Here is a 14,331-nt window from a genome sequence, read left to right as displayed (position 1 = left end):
CCTTTTTCCTGCACTGGGTCTCTGGAATGGTCTCTTTCTTTCTTAGGGTTTCTTTTCTAATCTAAGTCCTTATTGCTTTGTTCCAAGGATAGAGCAACAGTTTTCCAGTTGCCCTCCTTTTCTGAAGCCCTCCTCCTTTGTCTTTTCTTCACGAAGTTGCCAGAAAAATCTTTCTTAAAGAACATTATCTACATGTTCATGAATCTATATTGTCTACTGCACACTTTTGACTTATCCTGGCTTTCAGAATAATTCCATTAGCCCTGCCACGCTCAACCACCACTACCAATATCCTATCCTACACTTCCCCTATCCCCATGAGAATGGCTAGCTCAGGTGCAAGGCAAAAAACAGCAACCTGTTCTCAAGATATTCGACTGCCATTTGCAGCAAAATTGTTGCTATCAGCCGGGGTCCCTTCAGGGAATAGATGGTACATTCAAATTGGGTAATTTAACTCCAGGTTAGTAAATGGACTATTTGCAAAGCTATGGACAAGATTTAGGAAAACAGATAATAAAGAGTGTAGTATTCCAGGGCTTGCAATTGTTTGAGAGCCATTATCACCCACTAGCCCTGAAGGTTCAAGCATGTGGTGTAGTTATCAGAGAAAGGTAGTTGTACGGAAACGGCCTTTACTGTGACCTTCAGTAAAGGGATGTGGTCAACCTATGGTGGCCTATCAAAGAGAGAATCAGGAGAAGAAATGCTCCCACCTCACAGTTATTTTGCCCACTCAGCTTCTCTAAATCCAACCAGAAGCCAGAAAACAAAGCAGCCCGTTGAGACAGTTCATACAGGTCAACTTGGGACACAGATCAAGGTAGAATAGTGGGAAAAGTAGGTAGGAAGAGTAAATTACACCCTCAGCAGAACTGTAATAATCAATAAATCTATGATTACCCTACAGTTAGTTGTGCAATAAATAACCTGCACAGCCAAATGCATCAACCCTGACACCACACTATGACCGGGACTACCTCCTCCTCCAACCACATTATGCTCCCACCTCCCTAACCTTCACTGCCCAGGCTAAGGCTTGACCCAAAGGAGCCTTTGTGCAAATTAGAAAAAGGCACCCCTTCCTCAAAACACTAGATTTTTGTCTAATGGAAAATTTTTGGAACATTCTGAGTTTGTTAGAATAAGATCCTATAGGCATCTACCAGAAAGTGTTTGTTATTATAGCGATACAAATCTGCTCTACCTATAATGCGAATGATGCCCATGACCTCAGAATGGCAGCATGAGCGGCCCCACAAACCCCCGCCCAGAGAAACAAGCCAAACTGGTAAATACTATGAAAACAACATTCAAAGTCTCTGGAAATTGTCCTAAAGACATACGACAAATGAATAAACTTTTATTCAAGATAATCCAATAAAACTTCATTTTAAAATCTTGTGCATTTAAACCACAAGCCACTTTTTCCCTCCCCTACCTCCTTCCTGGGCAGCTCAGCTGGATGGAAATTCTACTCTGGGAAGATGTAGCCAAGAAGATGAGGCTCCCTCTCCCCTCAGCTCCCTATCAGAGATTACCATATCTCACCAAAGGAGGCAGGCCACTGGCATCTATTATCTCCTCCAACTGGAGGTGAAGAGGCTAAATTCCTAGTGAGTGTGGCTGAGAGGTTGGCGGCTCTCTTCTGCAACCCAGCTACCACTTGCAAGAAGAGGCTCTACCCCAGGCATGGAAGGCAAGAATCCTGGGACCTCAGCTCACTCAGAGGACAGAGGTTCTACCCAGGAAAAGGCAAGCTGAGAAGATGAGAGACCATCTCCCTTACCCAGCACCCAGAATAGTAGCTTAATGATTTTGACCAGGAGAGAGAATGCCCATAAGAAAAATGAGCTCCCATGCTCTCCCTAAAGAAATTGACTTTATTTGAAACAAATGTGGGCATGTTCAACTCTTAGGGTGTTCTTGAAAACAATAGCTTCTTTTAATTAAGAGCAACAAACTAAACTATAGATTGTGTAGTTCACCAGAGAGGACCAGGGAGAGAGACAGCTAAGAGCCCCCTTAGGATTAGAACAAACTTCAAAAACTACCCCTGCAGAAGGGCCTAATTTAATTGGATAGAGATTATTGAATCTGAAAAAGAGAGAAAATAGAATGCAAAAAAATTTAATAGAGGCTCAGGGAAGTGTTATACACCTTCAAGTGCACCCACATATGCATTTGCATAATGAGAGTACCAGAAAGGGTGGAAGGAGAGAAGAAGTAGAAGAAATAATTACTGAAAATTTCCCATTTGAATGGTAACATTTGAGATGTGATGCTTCCTGTGTGGTACACACCTGTACAGCTGTACATGACTGCCTGAGTTCACCACCATCGCCATGTCGTCATCCCTTTTACCTCTTCAAAAGAGCAGTTCTACTCTAGTCAGGTCAGTCTCTCTTTTTTTTCGCCATTCTTTTTTCTTTTTTTTTTAATTGTTATTATTTTTTATTGATTATGGTGACATTGGTTAACAAAATCCAGTAAATTTCAAGTGTGTAATTCAACAGTAAGTCATATATATATATATATTGCATTGTATGTTCACCACCCATACTTAGATTTCTTTCTGTCACCACATATTTGACCCTTTTTACCCCATGTACCTTCCTGCCTACCCTCTGGTAATCACTAGTCTACTGTCCATATTTGTTTGTCATGTTTGTTGCTTTTAGGTTTATATGCACATCTAAGTGATATGTGGTTTTCAACTTTTTCTCTTTGGCTTATTTCGCGTAGCATGATTATCTCAAGATTCATCCATGTTGTTGCAAATGGCCTTATTTCATCTCTTCTTATGGCTGAGTAATATTCCATTGTATATATGTACCACATCTTCTTTGTCCAATCATCTATTGTAGGACACTTCAGTCCAATCATCTATTGTAGGACACTTCCATGTCCAGGTCAGTCTCTTAAGCCACCATCTAACCTTGTCTTAGTCATTCTAGCACATGTCATTTCCCTTGATATATTCTGTTCTTGAATTATCCTTTTATTTTTTTTTTTATCAGTACAAACCTATCATTTCTCCCAAGCCCCAAGCTCATGTATTTTATCTAATTACTTGTATTGCTTACTTGTTTTTTGGTAATTGTTCTATCCTTTTATTGAGATATCTGACAAATATTTATTGAATGCCTATTATGTTTCAGGCATCCTATTTAGCACTACCAATGAACAGGACAAAGACTCTGCCTTCATTTGCCTACATACAAGTGAGTAAATAAATAGCATAATTTTAGGTAGCAATAGGTACTATGTGAATGCAAAGCAGGGCAGCAAAGGTTACCTGGAGAGGAGAGCTGTTCTAGATAGTGTTCAGGGAAGACTGATATTTGATATTTGAGCAGAGAACTGATTGAAGAGAAAGAGCCAGACAGGAAATAGCATGAAAAAAGGACTTTCCAATCAGAGAAAACATCAGGGCTGAAGGCCTAGAGGCAGGAATAATGCGAATAGGACAGAGTAGTAGGAAAGGGTTGAAAGGTAGGGTTGGAGGGCCTCCATTAAATAGGATCATATTGGTGTGCCTTGTGTCTTCTTGGGATGTTAGTCTGGGAATATAAGCCACTTCCTGAGATACCCAAGTCCTACCTTATTCTCTAACAGGCCCAGGGTGTCCAATGAAAGAAGGAAAATTTCCATATCCAGGCCTAGGGGTCCCTGCTCTTTCAACTGAGGACTGAGAGCCCATTGTGTGCTAGATTGACTGGGAAGAGGAGGAGGGAGAACCATGAGTTAAAGATCAGCAGTGGTCACTAAGAATGATAGGGACCCCAGCAAGCTGATAGATAGAATACATTTATTATAATATTAGTTACAGTATACTTAATATGTGTCAAGGCCTTTAAATACACAATGCCATTTAAACTTGACCATAACCCTGTGATATAGGCATTATTATCCTATTTTACACAGGAAGAAATTGAGATACAAAGAGGTTAAGTGGCTTTCCTACAGTCACCCTGTTGGTGGTAAAACTAAGATTTTAATTTACATATGTTTGGCTCCAAAATCCAGACTTTTAACCAACCACTACTACTACCCCCTAGAAGCCCAAAGGTTTAATATAAGGCCCACCAGAAAGAGAGAAAGAAAAGAAGGAAAGCAGCAAAAGCATTTGACAGAAAGAATTCCTCAATTCCTATGACCTGAGAATGTTTTGACAACGCGAATAAATATTATTGCTTATGGTCAATCTGTTATTTCTTAACATAAATAAGCAATCAAATAAGAATTGACTTGAGACTATAGGGTCCAAATCTGAGATTTTATTTTAAAACCAGCAAAATTTTTTTAAGTTTCTTTCTTACAAAAATATTGCACTTTTCTCTTTTTTGAAACACAGAGAAGGAAGAAGAAGAAGAAAATTAAAAAATTAAAATCCCTTAGAGAATATTCATGAAATTTAAGTGCTGACATGATTGTCTAGAATCGTCTGGGTCCTCACTGTAAATTCTTAGGAGAATATGATTGCGTCAGCTTGGATCTCCTGTGTCCTTCAATTCAATCACCTGTAGTCAGGGAGGGTTAGGATTATGTCTGAGTAAAAACCCTCTGGGTTTTTAGAGGAAGTCATCAAGGACCCCAGAGGGGTCTATCCAATCTGATTTTGGAGGCTTCTCTCCGAAGGCTGTGGGGGGGATATTTTGTAGTGCAGCAAGACCAGACAGACAGATGAATTGGGGGCTATTGCAGTAATCTAGGCAATAAAAGATAGGCTCCTGACTAAGTAGTGGCTATTGGATAGCAGTCGAAGGAGGATCTCAGAAAAAACAAGGAGGTAGAATCAACTGTCTTTGGCGACTGATTTAATATGAGAGCTGAGAGTGTGTTTAGGTAAGAGGATATGAGAATTGGTTAACAAGATTATGATTTTGAGGTGCCTATGAGATATCTAAGCAGACGTGTCAAATAGGCAGCTGTGTGTATTTAGAGCTTCAGAGAATGATCTGGATTGGAGTGAGGCGGTGGTTACAGCCACGGGTGAGGATAAGATAACCGGAGAGAATATGTGGAATGAGAAGAAAGCTTAGGCCATAACCCAGGGAGGACTGCTAATGTATAAGGACAAGTAAATTGGGGAAGAGCCACCTAATTAAGGAGGCTGATAAGAAATAATGGAAGAGATAGGAGGACCAGTGTGGAGTTCTGTCAAAGAAATCGGTTTAGGGTATTGCAGACAGATCCAATAACACGGGATCTGGAAAGAGCCCGTTCAACCTAGCAGCAGACGGATTCAGTGGACAGAGGGGTAGAGGATGAAGCCAGACTGCAAGAGTGAACACTCAGTGAGAATGAAGATGGTGTGTGAGTCTTTTCAAGAGGTTTGGCCACTGAGGAAAGAAGAAACAATAGGGGCAGTAGCTGGAACAAAAGAAATATTGAGGGAGGAGTGTGTGGTGTGTGGTGTGTGGTGTGTGGTGTGTGTGTGTGTGTGTGTGTGTGTGTGTGTGTGTGTGTGTGTGTAAGAGAGAGAGAGAGAGAGTAGTTAAGTGCATTTAGGAAGCCTAGCAAAAGGGTAAGATGCAACCCTGAGGACAAGGAGGAATCTTTGAGGAGATGGAATCCTGAGGACTGAGGACAAGGGGAAAAGATAAATCCAGTGCCTTAGACAGTAAAGGGGAAGGGATGAGTCTGGGTTCAGGTAAGTGTATAGACAGAGGAGCAGCCGGATGAGGGGCCTCTGTCTGATGACATTTTCTCACTAACTAGACAGACCAGATCATCTACTGAGAAGGTGGAAGGAGGTGGAATAGGACTTAAGGAGCATGAACTCTTTGTCATGTGAATTTGGGAACACATAGAGGCATTTTTTTGGAATGCATGACACTGTGGCGACATCAGTCTGAGCAGTGGGGATTTCTCTGTAAAACTCAGCAGCTGGGGCAGAAGAGAAAGAATCCACACAATTAGTAGGAAAGGGCTGATGGACAAAGTAGGAAGTGGGAAGGAGGTATGGCAGAGGCCAAGGTGTGACAGACCAGGACAGAGCTTATGTGATTGAAAATAATTTAGTTTCTCCATTCAGATGTTAACTGTATTGCAATAGCTAACAAAGCCTTGACCCTTGTGCTCTAGCGCTGTCACTGTATTAGGCTTAGACAGTCTATCCCTCAGCTAAGGGCTCTCTTCCCCAACAAGGGCAATAATGGAATAATAAACTAATATTAAACATTTCTAAGCTCTTACGAACATTTGTGCTAGGGGCTTCTCACGTTTTACATCATCGAATTACCATGACGGTCTCATCCTCATGTCTGGTGTAACCCTCATTTACAGAGAACATTTGGACTCAGAGTTTAATTGACTCCAATGTTATGTGAGTTTGGCTGATTTTTTAAAATAGCCCCTTCTCCCAAACCAATTTCGAATGGGTTGTTTGCTTTATCTATTGAATACCATACCAGAGCTCCTGACAGTCTTGTGTATCTCTGAATAACCCAAAACAGGTCAAAGAATCTCAAAGAATATTAATTTTAATTTCCATGATTTAAAGAAACTGGAAGAGAAGTGATACTTAAGGCCGTAGGCACAGGGCAGGGGAAGCATGGGAAGGAATAGGATGAGGGTATCCTCAGGGTGCTAAACATCCCCCAGAACTGCAGATTCTCGACTGGGGTTTATCTGGCAGGAAAGCCCCAGAACGCCTTTATTCACGAACTCTTTAATTCATGTCTTTTCCGAAAACCCTTTCTCCCTCCACCTGCTTGACACATGGAGGACTGAAATCTTATTAAAAGCCTTTCAGAAAAGCTTCATGTCATGGAGCATTTACTTCTGGTGTGAGAGAGATTACAGACAAGTGATCTTGGCCAGGAGGATCCAGCCAATTCCGGGCTCCTCCAGGGAGACAGGACTTCAAAAGAGAGGTGCTCAATTAAGGAAACAGCCTTTCCTGGTCATGGCTCTGAATCTCATTTCCAGCACAGGCTCCTCTGGTTAATGATAAGAAGCCAGGGATAAGAGCCTGCTTGTCACCTAAATGGCTTCCTTCCTGAGGGAGGAGGGGAAAGAAGGAAAGAAAAAGATTAACACAAGCATCAGGCTCCTGATTTAGCTTCTCTCCTGAAAAGTAAAAAAATAAAATAAATTACAAAAAGCCCTTTACCATCTGGAGCGGTTTAGATTTCTCTTGTTTCACTCCCCCATTCAGGTTGTGTTTTATTTTTTGTGGTTGACCCTGTGCATTGTAGGGCATTGTGTCCTTTTTCTATGGAAGGCACTTAATGGATTAAATCTAAAAAAATGTCAATGGTAATCAGAGATCCATTAGAGAGGTGTATTTACATGCAGTCACTCCTGCAGATTTTGAAAAGCGGAGAATTAAAAGAAAAAAATGCTGGAAAACACAATCATTAGAGTCCTTTGTCCCACTTGGCTCTACCTCTTCATACCCTCCATCTGCTGGTGAGGGAGGGAAGACTTCGAGTTCTGTGGGATTGACCTTGGGAGGCTAGCATGGCTTCTTGGGTGAAAAGGACAATCAGGAGCAAGGAAAAAATGTGAGACTCTTGATTCTTACCATTTTTCATTCTGCTGCTGCTGTATCTTAGGATCTTTTTTTATGGAGTTCATAGAAACTGTCTTAAATAATGCGATTCTGAAATTCTTTACAAAAAGCAAGATGGCTTAATTTAGAATTTCAGATTTGGCTCTGTACTTAAAATCAGTGGAGTCCGGGGCCAGAGAGTAACAGACAAAGAGCTTTGGGAATTGCTCTCCATGGAGGATTTGCACCTGTGAATTCTTCATTGAAAGGACTGCTATTGTTTGTAATGCTTTTGCACCCACACACTTGGGACCCCGTTTTATGCTTTTAGTGTGCTTTGTGGTCATCACATAGTTAGCATTGGTGTTAATAGGACACATTTTACTCATTAATGAAGATGGCTGGTAGCAAACACCAGAGGAATATCTTTTCAAGGTCACAGAAATGGGAACTTTGACATAGAAAGCTCACAGCTGAGAGGAAATGTTGAATTTAAGATTTTTGTCTGTTATAAGATAAACTGAATTATTAAAATTTTAAGTTTATTTGAGCAAAATTTGATTATAATTGAGCAGTATTTAATCTAGCAGATAGAAAGGAGCCCCAAGAATCTATACAAAGTGAAAGACTTTTATAGGCAGCAGGGATTGGGAACAAGAAAGTTATACTAGACAAAAAAGTAGGTTGGTTATCACAAGATTACTTTCCTTAAAGAATGGTAGGGGTCCCAGGCAGATTACCCAACTAGTATTGATCAAGAGATTCCTGATTAACTGGTTTAATATTTCATTTCTAGGAAAGCCAAAACTGTAATTAAGTTAAATCTCAGTTTGGCAACATGGGGCCTAGCATAAGTGACTCTACTTGGGGCCTATTGTCTTGTTTTTTAACACATCTTAATTCATCTTTTAAAGTAGAAAGGCATAAGTGTTACAGGATATAAAATTAATGAAAATTCAAAAAGCTTTTGTTAAGTTGTGTTGACAACCTAAAGTAAGCGAAAATCAATTTCACAAATATTTATTGACTAACCATGTTAGATGTTTCTAGGAATACAAAATTAAATTAACATGAATGAATGTCAAGTACTACATTTAGGTTCAATCAATTGTATAAACTCATAATACATGGTAAGAAGATAAATTAAGTAGGAGTTCATGGGAAAAAGACATCTGATGTGACTGGAAAACAGCTGATGAAGTTTTGGGGTACTGCAATTGAAGTATAATATCTGGGTAAAAAGGAGTATTGCCTCAAAGTCTCCTCTCTGGTGGGGCCACATCTGAAGTATTACATTCATTCTGGACATTACATTTTGTTTTAAAGTAGACTTTTACAAAGTAAAATCTATGCAAAGGGAGGCCCATTTGTGATCCAAGGTCTTGAAAAACATCACATGAGGAAAAGTTCAGGGAATGGAGACTTGTTTAACCTTGAGAAGATCAGGTTTAGGAAAGAACTAGAATCACAAAATTGTCAGGCGAGAATGACCTTCTCTGCATCTTTTACTCTAACCCCTGTCTTTTATTCATAAGAAAACAGGCCCAGAAAAGGAAAACGCCTTGTTCATTTCCATTGCAACCTTGCCTAAATCTGGTAGTTTTATTCCTGTAATACCAAGTTCCCTAATCCCAACACTCACTACATAGCTCAGTTTATGCTTTTGGTCAGTTAGTTGATTCCTGTTGTCAAAAGTATGGACCTTCCATGTCCTCAAAGCTATTTGAGTGTTGGTAAGAGGAGGAAACCAAAAGGTTAATTCTTCTTTTTCCAACCTTTGGCAAATTCCTGCTTATTTTTCAAGACAGCTCAAATGTCACCTCTTCTCTGAGCCCTCATTTACAGCCCTCCATTGAAAATTAATTATCCTCTCCTTTCATTTACAACAACTCTCTGGAAATAGCTCACTGAAGCATCTTTCACATTGAATTGTAATTGTTTATCGTAATTATGTATACATTTCCTTTTCATCCAGGATCCGAGCACCTGGTCTAGCCTGACGCAAAGACTAGGCTTAGTTGATGCCCACATATGCCCTCTCTCTTGGACCAGGGCTTCCTCACAGCATGTCCGCCTCTGGGCGGTCAGGCTCCCAGAGCAAGTGCTCCAGTGAACAAGGCGAAAGTTGCTTGGCCTTTATGACCTCGCTTTAGAAGTCACATTGTGTCATTCCCACTATGCCTCTCAAGGTTCAAGAGGAAGGGACGTAGATCCACCTCTCTATGAGAGCAGTGTCAGAGAATTTGTAGTCATGTTTTAAAAGTGCCATAGGTTGACAGAAAATAAACCAATTAATACATAAAATACTATATGTAATATCCCTAATTCTTAATAAGTGTTATGAAGAAGAAAAAAGTTAAAAAGGAGGATCGAGAGTACTGTGACTTGAGGAACTGAGGGTACAGTTCTAAATAGGATGGTCAGGAAGGCCTTGGTAACAAGAGGGTGTTTGGGAAAAGGTTGAAGGAGGCAATGAGATGGGCAGATAGCTGGGGCACGACCACTTCAGTCATAAGGAACAGCAGCAGTGCAATGGCCCCGAAGCAGAAATGAGCCTGGCAGGTTCAAAAAATGCCAGGTAGGCCAGCAGGGCTGGGGCAGAGTGAGCAAAGGGATGGAATGAAGCAGGTAATCAATGGGGAGTTTAGATCCTACAGGGCCTTGTAAGCCACTGGGGGGGGGAAAAAATGTGGGCTTTACACTGGGTGACACAGAAGCCATTGGAAGGTTTCAAGCAGAGGAGTGAAAGTATGCCTGATGTTAACATTATGAGAACATATATGGCTAATGGAGGGAGAGTAGACCAGAGGGCAATAGGAATTTTGTTTTGGATATACAGTCACTTCTGCTTTAATATGTGTTCCTAAAAATCAACATAAAAATCACACAATAAACACCACAAGATTTATGGGGAAAAGGGAGATTACAGGCATAAACACTCAAAAACTGTCTCAGTGATACATTAAAAAAAAAAAAAAAACCTAATGCGAATGAGAGCACAGTTTTACATATGACAAATAGTTAGGAAATGCATAAGTACTGCAATTAATAAATATGGCACATCACCTTACAAAAGACCTGAGTTTTGCTTTTAGAAGTAGGTAAGTACGGTGGCGTTTTTGTGAAATGATAAAACAAGTGTGAAGGTTAATTTTTTGTGTCAACTTGACTGGGCTAATGGATACCCAAATAGCTCGTAAAACATTATTTCTGGCTGTATCCACAAGGGTAATTTCTGGAAAAGAGTAGCCTTTGATTCGGTAGACTGAGTAAAAGAGATTCACCCTCACCAGTGTTGTGGGCATCATTCAACCAATTGAGGGCCTGAATAGAACAAAAAAGGCAAAGGAAGGGTGAATTCTTGCTTTCTCTTCTTGAGCTGGAACTTCCATGTTCTCCTGCCCATTGGAGCTCCTGGTTCTCCTGCCTTTGTACTCCAGGACTTACACAGCATCCTTCCCTGCCATTCTCCAGCCTTAAGCCTCAGACTGGGAGTTACACCATCCAGTCCCCTGGTTCTCAGGCCTTAGGACTTGGACTGAATTACACCACCAGCTTTCTTGTTGTCCAGCTCGTAGGCAGCAGATTGTGGGGCTTCTCAGCCTCCATAACCTCATGAGCCAATTCCTATAATGCATCTCCTCTTTTATATATCTCCATATCTATCTATCTATCTATCTATCTATCTATCTATCTATCTATCTATCTATCTATCTATCTACCTATCTACCTATCATCCATCATCTTCCATTGGTTCTGTTTCTCTGGAGAACTTAATACAGTAGAGCAGTTTGAAATAGGACAGAAAGTGGTAATATCAGATGTGGATGGGTGTGATCTCACAGTCCTCCATGCACATTGGCATTGAACAGTTAAGTGATCTTTCTTAGCCTTGAATCCTAAAGCAGGTTTTTCTTCCTTTGAAATGTATGTCTTTCAAAGTATGCATTTATAACAGATACCCATTTCACCAAAATTGCAAATTTGATCCAATGTATAGTCACTTTCATTAACTTCTGCATTGCTAGAAATTCTTCTGCAGCTTTTTCAAATGCCTGACAGCTACAGGATTTGGAAATTGTAGTGATGTTTCAAATCACTAAATCAAGCATTAATAATATGTAAAAAGTTATTTCTACAAAATTTGGAGATTGGAGATTTACATCTGAGGCCTTTGTGCTGTCTCTTTAATTATGAAAAAGATTGGTCTACAGCCATACCACCCTGAACAAGCCTGATCTCGTCTGATTTCGGAAGCTAAGCAGGGGCAGGCCTGGTTAGTACTTGGATGGGAGACCACCTAGGAAGAACAGGTGCTGTAGGCGTTAAAAAATAAAAAATAAGGGATTGTAAACTGACAAGGTCTTTGCAATCTGTGAGGTCAACCAAGGGTCTTTGATCTTTAATCCATATGTATAACTACATTTCCATTTCTTCTATGTCTCTAGGCCTCGTTCTTATAGACTTCACAGCGCTCAATGTTGTTCCCACCATGGACTTTTTAAAGCTTTATTTTTGAGGCATTATTTGTCATGGTCTGCAGTGTGAATTCTTTTCTGCCTGTTGCTGGAGAGATTGCGCACAGGCAATTTTTGCTTTGTATGACACTGTTATATGCATGAAACTCACACATATTAGAACTGTGTCCTTGCTAAGATATGTCAGTTACCTCAGAACCATACAAAGGGAACACACAGTTCCTTCCTATTTGCATGAGTTTTAGTTAATGTGGTGCTGTATGAAGCAAAGACTGCCTGTATTCTCCCATTTTAAGAAAACATTATTTCAAGCTTCTCCTCAATACTCAAATATTTGTCCTTTTGTGTGCACTGCTTGGTGTTTTTAAGCCAGAACACTTAGATATGTTTGGAACATTGATGAGTGTTTTCTAATATAAAAAAGTCACAAAAGTGAAAGAATAGCCAAATACAACATTTCAGAATCACACACAACGTGAACTGCTGGTAGATGTTGTGCACATGTGTATACTTTGTGTATTCTAATGGGACTCAGCTGGGTGCAGTTTTCTGCATTGCACATAAGCAAAGGCAAAATTAGTGTCATGCTCGAATTATTCTCTAATGTATTAATCATGTTGGAACAAATTCACAATTTCAAAATAGTGTTGGGGCAGAACAGACTGTATGGAGTTTGAGATGCCTCTTGTCATGCAAGTGGAGATATTGAATAGGCATTTATCTAGAATTAAAGAAAGAGATCAAAGCTGAATATGTAAATTAAGGAGCCAACTATTTATACATATATTTAAATCCATGAGGTCATCCAGGTATTGAATATAGAAAGAAAGAGACTCGGGCTGAGGAACTCCAACATCTAGGAGTTAGAAAGATGAGGAGCAACTAGCAAAGGAGCCTAAGCAAGAGCAGTCTGTGATGTAAAACTGAAGATTGTTCTAGCAACAAGGAGGAGAATGTGTTTCAAGGAGAAGAGAACGATCAGCTTTGTTCATCTCTGCTGGTAAATCAAACAAGATGAGGAAAGACAGTTAATAATTGATGGAGTGGTAGTAGCAAAAGCTTGATTGCGGAGGGTTCCAGAGAGAATGGAAGGAAAGAGATTAGAGACAAGTATTGATAACACCATCGAGACTTTTGTTCTATCAAGGAGAGCAGAGAATTGAAGCAATAACTGGTATGGAATATGAAGTCAAAGAGGTTTGTTTTTTCAAAGATAAGAGAAATTATGGTAGATTTGTCTGCTAATGGAAATGGTAAGAGCAAAAGGAAAAATTGATGATGCCACAGGGAGAGGGAATCATTGAAAGAGGTAAGTCCTCCAATATACAAGAGGGATGGATGGGCTCCAGACGTTGGCTGCAGATGGCCTGTGAACAGTTGATCCTTGGTAACAAGAGGGTAGTCAGAGAACATAGGTATAGATATCAGTAGGTATATATGTGAGGTGCTTGGAGCTCTTTTCATAGCTTATTTTTTTCTCAGTGAACTAGGTACTAAGTTTATGAACTGAATAAATATGAAGGTCGGAGAGATAATAAGGAAAGCTATGTAAGTTGAAGAAAATTTTCCAGGAAGTAGGAATAAACTCAAGAAATATAGTAAGATGGCTGTGCCCAGTGTTCATTAGATGATAAATTAAGTAATAATCATATAAAGTACTTGGAATAGTGCCTAACACATCATGATAGTTATCTCTTTGGTAGCTATTTGCTGCTGCTGCTGCTGCTGCTGCTGCTATCATCATCATCATCATCATCATCATCATCATTATCATATCAGTTCAATCTTTGGTAGCTATTTGCTGCTGCTGCTGCCGCTGCTGCTATCATCATCATCATCATCATCATTATCATATCGCACTCCTTACTCTTAAGAAACTTTAAGCAATCTTAAAAAGGGGGAGAGGGATTTAATATTGAACTAATGTAGCCTCCTTACAACAATTCTCCATTACTATTTCCTACCACAAGTACCTACTTTTAACTAGATCAGGATTTGTCTGCTGATTTAGTCACTTACTCTAGGCTCCTAGGCTGATTGCATAGGCAACTCCAGGGGTGCCATTTATAGTCAGTCTATCCCACATTGAGCTATCGTAGCACTTTATGTCCCTGGTAATTGTAGTCAATCTCACGGTAGACACATGAGCCAATTAGATTCTTTCCTTATACTGCTATACATTGTTGAGCAAGAAAGAGAATTTTCTTTCTCTTAGGTTGCTTAAGCTGGGAGATGGTCTTTATTATTGTGCAGTAGAAGCTTTCCACCGATTTCTGGTGTGTCTTCAACTGATGCTTTCCATTCTTTCTTTAGAACATACCCAATGAACCCACAGCACTTTGAATGCTCACA

General features: G+C 40.0%; 1 pseudogene; it reads left to right on the top strand.

The window, feature by feature from the left end:
* Positions 1–11,707: 11,707 nt before the first annotated feature.
* Positions 11,708–11,826, top strand: LOC112470470 (annotated as a pseudogene).
* The last annotated feature ends 2,505 nt before the right edge of the window (positions 11,827–14,331 follow it).

The sequence above is a fragment of the Pteropus alecto genome, unplaced genomic scaffold, assembly GCF_000325575.1.
Source record: "Pteropus alecto unplaced genomic scaffold, ASM32557v1 scaffold3, whole genome shotgun sequence".
NCBI lineage: Eukaryota > Metazoa > Chordata > Mammalia > Chiroptera > Pteropodidae > Pteropus > Pteropus alecto.
This window is presented reverse-complemented; position numbering and strand designations above follow the sequence as displayed.